The sequence below is a fragment of the Tenrec ecaudatus genome, chromosome 11, assembly GCF_050624435.1.
Source record: "Tenrec ecaudatus isolate mTenEca1 chromosome 11, mTenEca1.hap1, whole genome shotgun sequence".
Lineage (NCBI taxonomy): Eukaryota > Metazoa > Chordata > Mammalia > Afrosoricida > Tenrecidae > Tenrec > Tenrec ecaudatus.
In genome coordinates this window covers 14,761,784-14,768,983 of record NC_134540.1, presented here as the reverse complement: position 1 = coordinate 14,768,983, position 7,200 = coordinate 14,761,784, and the positions used below count along the sequence as shown (strand labels likewise).

Genomic DNA, 7,200 nt, shown 5'->3' with positions numbered 1-7,200 from the left:
GAGTTTTTGTTCTTTGATGCCTGATACCTGATCCCTTTGATACCTCGTGATGGTACAGGCTGGTGTGCTTCTTCCATGTGGGCTTTGTTGCTTCTGAGCTAGATGGCTGCTTGTTTACCTTCCAGACTTTAAGACCCCAGACGCTATATCTTTTGATAGCCGGGCACCATCAGCTTTCTCAAGTACTCACTCAAGACAAGAACACTTTGTTCTATTAAACTGGCATTCCATGATGCTCACCTTCCCGACACGATCCTCACAGTTTGTATTGACTATATTTTGCAAATAGATCACTAGTCTGGAAAGTCTGTCTGCTGAACATTTTGAATCAGGGATGACCCTGGTGATATTTGAAATACTGGTGGCATCATTTCCGGCATCATAGCAGCAGGCAAGCCAGCAGAGTGACCAGCTGAAGGCAGGGGGTGGTACTAAATGGCAAAGGCAGAAGACTGCATTATAGCGATTAAACACATATCTACCTCAAGTTGAAGTGACCATGATGTGTTTTCAGCACAGGAGTGACATAGCCATTGAGTTGATGCTGACTCATATTGACCCCATCGGACAGGGTAGGGCTTCTCTTGTGAATTTCTGAGACTGTAAGTCTTAAGAGAATGAGAACACCCATCTTTCTCCCTTGGAGCAGCTAGTGGTTTCAATGCACAACCTTTGCACCTGGGTGCTTCAACATCACCAGTAATTCATCACATGCAAGGAAGGATGTGATTGTGTGTAACCAGTGTGTTCAAACTATTAAATGTGTAAGTGTCCAGAAACATCAGGATTTCCTGTAGCTCAACATAAATGTTGTTCTTAGGTGTCATGAGGCTAGTTCTGACTCATGTTGACCCTACATATGACAGAATGACACACTGTCTGGTGTTGCGCCAATCTCACAATCATTTCTATATTTGAGCCTTTGTGTCAATTCATCTCACTGGGATTTTGATGGTTAAGGTTGTTTGTCAACCTATGCTGGGCCATGTTGTATTCAGGTATGAAGTCATAGTTATCCTTCATGATAATATCTGATATAATGTAATCATCTCCATAATGATATCTCATATGAACAATCAATCAGTTGAAAGGAAATGTCCTGAGGGATGTGGCCAGATATTCTGACAAAGCTCTCTAGTTTGTTGCTCATTCTAGATCCAGCAACTGGTTCTCACGATCTGACCTGCAGTTCTTGGGGCTTGAGCCAGTGACCTGCTATATTGTCTGCTGATTTAGGGTTGTTCAGTTCCTGAGGTTATATGAGTTGGGAGAAACCTCTGACACATGAACTTAAGATATGCCAATCTCTACAAGTGTCTGAGACATTTACTTGTGATACTTTGTCTGTCTGTCTATCTATCATCTATCTATCTATCTATCTATCTATCTATCATCTATCTATCTATCTATCTATCTATCTGTCTATCTATCTATCTATCTATGTATCTATCTATCTATCGTGAGCTCCTTTCGTGTTGCTTCTCTAGAAGAACTTCACTGATCCTATTTTAACAAGCTTTATTTCCTTTTCTAGAGACTGAGCTCTACTGATAGCATGTTCAAAGCATGGGAGATAAAGTCTCCTCATTGTCCTTCCAATTAATGCAAACCTTTTTATCAGCTTCTGAGCTCATCAAATCATCTCTTTGTACAGGAGAGGCCTGCAGAACTCCTGGGCCATTACCTTAGCTCTATCACTGAGACGCTGTGTATATTCGATATCTCTTGATACCTAACAAATCACCCTGAGTATTGTGGTTTGTGAGGTTTAAGAAACAAGTATTGCTACAACATCACAGAAACCTGAACATAAAAATGTTAAGCTGGTGCTTCTCAATACATGCTCCATCTAGCCTATACATTTCCGAAGGAGATCTTTCAATATTCTTAACCTTTATTCTTCCCCCAAGAATTCTGTGTTTTTCAATACCATGCCAGAAAGGTGGGTATAATGTTCTTTTAAAATATTCTTTGTGGGTTTTTTGGGGGGGGTAGGATGCCTGAAGGGGGTATTTCAGGGCTGTTAGGTAGAGGGGGAAGGTTTCCCAATGAAGTTATCATAGGACAGCCCTTATTACTGACAAAGAATGACCAGGCACATTGTCATGTGGAGGGAAAATAATCTTTTCTGGACTTTTTCTCATCGATGAAGCTTTCAATTATCTGAAACCTTTTTCATAATGCACCCGATGGTTGTCCTGTGTCATTTGCGAAAAATCTATCTTGATCCCGCCCACCCTTGGAATTCCTCCACGCAGTATCCTAACCTCTGAGCGGACTTTTCTGCAGAGACACGGTGAAACACCATTTGGTTGGCATAAACTTGCGCATATGTGTGGTGCAACCCTAGTAGCAATACTTTCTGTCTTATTCTCACATACACACACGTGCATGAATGTGTGCATATGTCTTAGGTAGGGATTGCATGAAAAAGTGGTGTGTGTCATTTGAGCAAATAGAGTATGATGATGAAAATTTTTATGTGGCTGTGGGGCACTAAGATTTTGCCTCATTTTCAACAAAAAGAGTATTCCACATAATCATTTTCAACAAAGAAAATGAGTTAGTGAACTTAGTTGTTTCAACAATCTATGTCAAATTCTCTTGATCGGCCACCATGGAAAACTGACTTTCCCCAGTTTTGCTTTAAACAGTCCAAAGTTCAATTCCATACCAATGCTACAATTGTAAATGATCAAATTAAACATCATAAAAGAAAATTTAATGATCAGAAACAAATTGCTGTATTTTATTTTTAGAAAGCTCTAACATTTTGTAATTTAAAACATGTCTTTCCATTCTTTGCTCTTCCAAATTCTCAAATGATTGCATCACAATTAAACTGCTGAACAATATTTACTTGCATACATAATGAGGATAATTAATCACCTATTTATTAAAACATTGTGCACTGAACGTTTTCAAATGTCTTTAGAGATGAAAATGAATATTCTGTTGAGCAATTTGTGATTCCTATTGGGAAATATTTCTTGTATTTTATGTTTTATTATAGAATCACATGTCTACATTAATAACATTTGTCTTTCTTGAGTCTGTAAGTTTAGTTCACTTCGTTGTAAGGTTTGTATTTAGGTCATTGGGATAAGCCTACACTAATTTTGAGTCCCTTTAGGGATGAAAATGAATGTTCTATTGAACAATCTGTGATCACGGTGACTAAGGAGAAAATACTGTAAACGCACCTTCATAAGTTTCACCATTTACTTTGTATCCTAGAACTATATTCTGGATGCCTTCATTCATTCTTCACCAGGTATAGCCACACTATTTAAAAAGGAAAATGTATTAGAATAACTTGATACATGTCTACTTTTCTATCCATGCAAAATTCATATGTGTCACTAATGGTGAATAAAACTTGTCTCTGGAATGAAGGCAATAGCTCCTGAGCGCTGTCATCATTTATTTGTTTCTTTATAATGCCTCTGCGATGGTGAACTTCTTGGTAATCAGAGTGTTGTTTTGTTGTGGTGTTTTCAATTTTTTTCTTAAATTATATAAACGCCTTGTCAATGACTGGTAAAAATCGGCGTATGCCTTTAAACATACTTCTGACACTGGAGACCTTCACATAGCTGATGAAAATGCTGCAACGCATCATTCTGCATAACCAACATAAGTACTAGCATTTGTGTTTTGTCAATGTTTTCAGCTTTTCTTTTGTCTTCTCTTTTTTTTCCTTTCTTTCTTTTTAAACAGGGGAGAGCAGGAACGCAGTCCCCCCCACTACCACAAATTATGCAGTTGAGTTTCCCACATTTGGGGAAATTGCAGGGGTCAGCACATGTGGAGAGGAATGATAAGCCTCGCCCTGGGAAAACCACCTTTGTGATCACGCTATCCCCCCTGCCAGGTAAGTGTTTGTTTTCTCTTTTTCCTGTCTGGTCTTCAGCAAGACTTTTTAGGCATCTAGAATCTGAGTGTATGATTCCAGGATTTCACTTGTTGCTATAGTATGCGATGCCTGATGTGTATAAGAAAGACATTTAAATAATCATCTAGTGAATAAATATGTCTTAAGAATGACTTATCAGAGAGTTGGAGTGGCATAAAAGTGTGGAGTAACTGAACAGAAAAAAAATCTATAGCTTCCAGACAACAATCTATGTTTCCTTGTGCTACAAGTATAAGTGAATGTATAGGACATGAAATGAAAATGGCATATTTATTACATTCTAAAAATTTCTATTGCATACCAGTGTAAAGTCCTGACACATTGTTAGCATTGCCATAGGACTGGCTTCCTCACTTAGATAAATCAATTTTTCAAGCTTCACCTAGGGAAGGACTCGATTTATAATTTCTTCAGTAGCATGACTCATGACTGTTTAAGCTAGCAAATGTGATAAATCACTACAGGCTTTCCATCTGTTAGGAATACATATCTTTAAATCATTATACTGGGGGCTCTTAAAGCTTTATTACAATCCATACATACATCTTTTGTGTCAGGCACATTTGTATGTATGTTACCATCATCACTTTCAAAACATTTTCTTTCTGCTTGAACCCTTGGTATCAGCTCATCCCCCGCCCCCCATGAACCCTCGATAATTTATATAAATTATTATTTTTTATATCTTATACCTACCACTGTCACCCTTCATCCACTTTTCTGCTGTTTGTGCCCCTGGGAGGGGGCTATATGTCGATCATTGTGATTGGTTTCCCCTATCCCCACCTTCTCCTTCCCCTCCTGGTATCGTTACTCTCATTATTGGTCCTGAGGGGTTTATCTGTCCTGGATTCCCTGTGTTGTAAGCTCTTATATGTATATGCTCTAGTCTAGCTGGATTTGTAAGGTAGAATTGGGGTCATGATAGTGGTGGGGGGGAAACATTAAAGGACTAGAGGAGATTTGTATGTTTCATTGGTGCTGTACTGCAGCCTGACCAGCTCATCTCTTCCTTGTGATCCTTCTGTGAGGGGATGTCCACCTTTACAGCTGGCCTTTGGATCTCCATGCCCACCTCATTTACATCGAGAAATACATATCTCTAAACTATAGTTTATATAAGAAATAACGGAGATGGAACCTGCATACCAAGCTATACTTATTTCACTGAAATACTGGATGGAACATTATCACTTAATTTATTAATCAGTCACATATCACTTTTGACATGTGTCATAGGTTGCCCTTCCAGTGTTTCCAAATTTTGAGATGTGACCTGCTAAAAATGGATCAAACGGAGCCAAAATTTCTTTAAAAAACCCGCCCAATTCCCATCTTATGTGGATGCCTTTATTTCTTCCTTGAAAAAGCGACCCAAGTGCAACAATTGTTCTAGTGGCCGGAACGTGTTGTGGACAAGCTTTGCAAGACCAGTGCTCTTCATTAATTTGTGTTTCATGAGTTAGGCCAAGGTCATGTTTTCTTGTTTCAAAGATGACAAAATACAGTCTCTGTGAATTGAATTTTTTCCATGCTTATCAATCATGTTTGAGTCTGTTCTAGTCACTGAATCTCTCCATAGCAAATCAAGAAGAAAGGGATTTAGGACCAACTAGCTGGGAAACAGAACAATATACAGAGCTAAGGAGAAATACCGTAAACACACCTTCATCATTCTTACCCTTTGCTTTGTACCCTAGAACTATATTTTAGCTCCAGAATCTTGTTTGTTTGAAAATTCATCCAGGATTTTCTATGTAAACTTCCAGGTGGTCCACTGTGATGTTTACTTGGCTTTCTTTTAATCCAACAGTTTACATCATCAGAAGAAAAATTATCCACAAAGCAGAATCCATATTTCTGTTAGTTGTAATTTCTCCAGATGTGACTATTACAGATTCTAAAGCTGTTTTACATTCTACACTATTATCATTTTTTAAAACTACAATAAGAAATGGATGCAGAATTTGGAACCTGTTCTGTTATGTTCATTTGCTATTAGTAATATCTGCACTCATGCTGCTGGTACAATGACTTGAACCCACAAAAGGACAGCACTCAAAGGAAGATGCTTCTGCTTCACTGTGCTTTCTCAAAGGAAACGAACCAAGGAATTTTCATTAGTGATTTCCAGTTCCATTTCTTCTTATCTACTTTGAGCTTTTATTTCTGCACTCCACTTAGATGTTGCCATTTTAACTGCTTATAAAATTAGGTCACTTTGAAAATTTGGTTCTACTGTGGCAAACACAGTTGTGTAATCCAAACGAAGCAACATTTACTTTTTCAAAGTAAAATTTTTAAAATAAAATTTTGATGTTGACCCAAAAATTTACATTTGAAAATTAGTGAATAAAAAAGGGACAGTTTCCTGTTTTTTTTTACATTTTTCTTAAGTCTGCGAGATTGTCAAAAGAAAGTGCTTCAAACACAGTCAAATATACTTTTATTTGTTCATCACACCATGTTTGTTGGAAGATTACTACACAGGTAGGTTATTTATGTTTTTGCCTTCAAATAGTACTTTAAAACCTGCTCACCCATTTTCCAACCTTGGATACTGTTACTGCCGATACCCAGAGGGGCAATAGTGATCACCAAGAACATGATACCAATATAAACATGCTCAATTGGAAGATGTGTTTTGGTTCACTCTGCATAGGACAGGACCAAATGCCTAGGAGTCACCTAATTATAGTGCCACTGGTACATTCTTGGAGCCCTGGTGGTGTAGTGGTTACTCTGTGGGCTGTGATCCATATGGTCGGCGGTTTGAAACCACCAAAAGCTCTGCAGAAGAAAGACTTGGCTTTCTACTCCTGTACACAGTTACAGTCTCAAGACACCCACAGGGGTCGCTGTGAGTCAGCATCAACTGGATGGCAGTGAGTGAGGTACATTCTTAAGTGTTAACAAGAGAGAATTGAATGGGAGGTTATACCCAATTAGTCCAAAATGAAAAAGAATGTGCTTCATGCATGCAATTTAGATTATATATATATAAACAATAGCACCTCTTTCTCAATAAGTATCTTTTGGGAGTCATAACAATTTCTATCAATTCTTAAAGTCAGTCTGAAGGGAATTGGGGAGTAAAATGCACTTTATAATTTTAATTATATGCATAGTCATTTAATTAATTTCCTTCAGGAGTTGTTCAGTTTCTTTACATACTAAACTCTCACTGCCATTGAGTTGATACCAACTCGTAGCAAACCTGTATGGTAGGATAGAACTGCCCCTGTGAGTTTCTGAGACTGTAACTCTTTTTACCAAGTAGAAAG

General features: G+C 38.0%; 1 non-coding gene across 1 annotated transcript; it reads right to left on the bottom strand.

The window, feature by feature from the left end:
• Window positions 1–3,717: 3,717 nt before the first annotated feature.
• Window positions 3,718–3,882, bottom strand: LOC142461819 (U1 spliceosomal RNA). Its single transcript, XR_012787010.1, has one exon. It is a non-coding gene; the product is annotated as a U1 spliceosomal RNA (small nuclear RNA).
• Window positions 3,883–7,200: the final 3,318 nt, after the last annotated feature.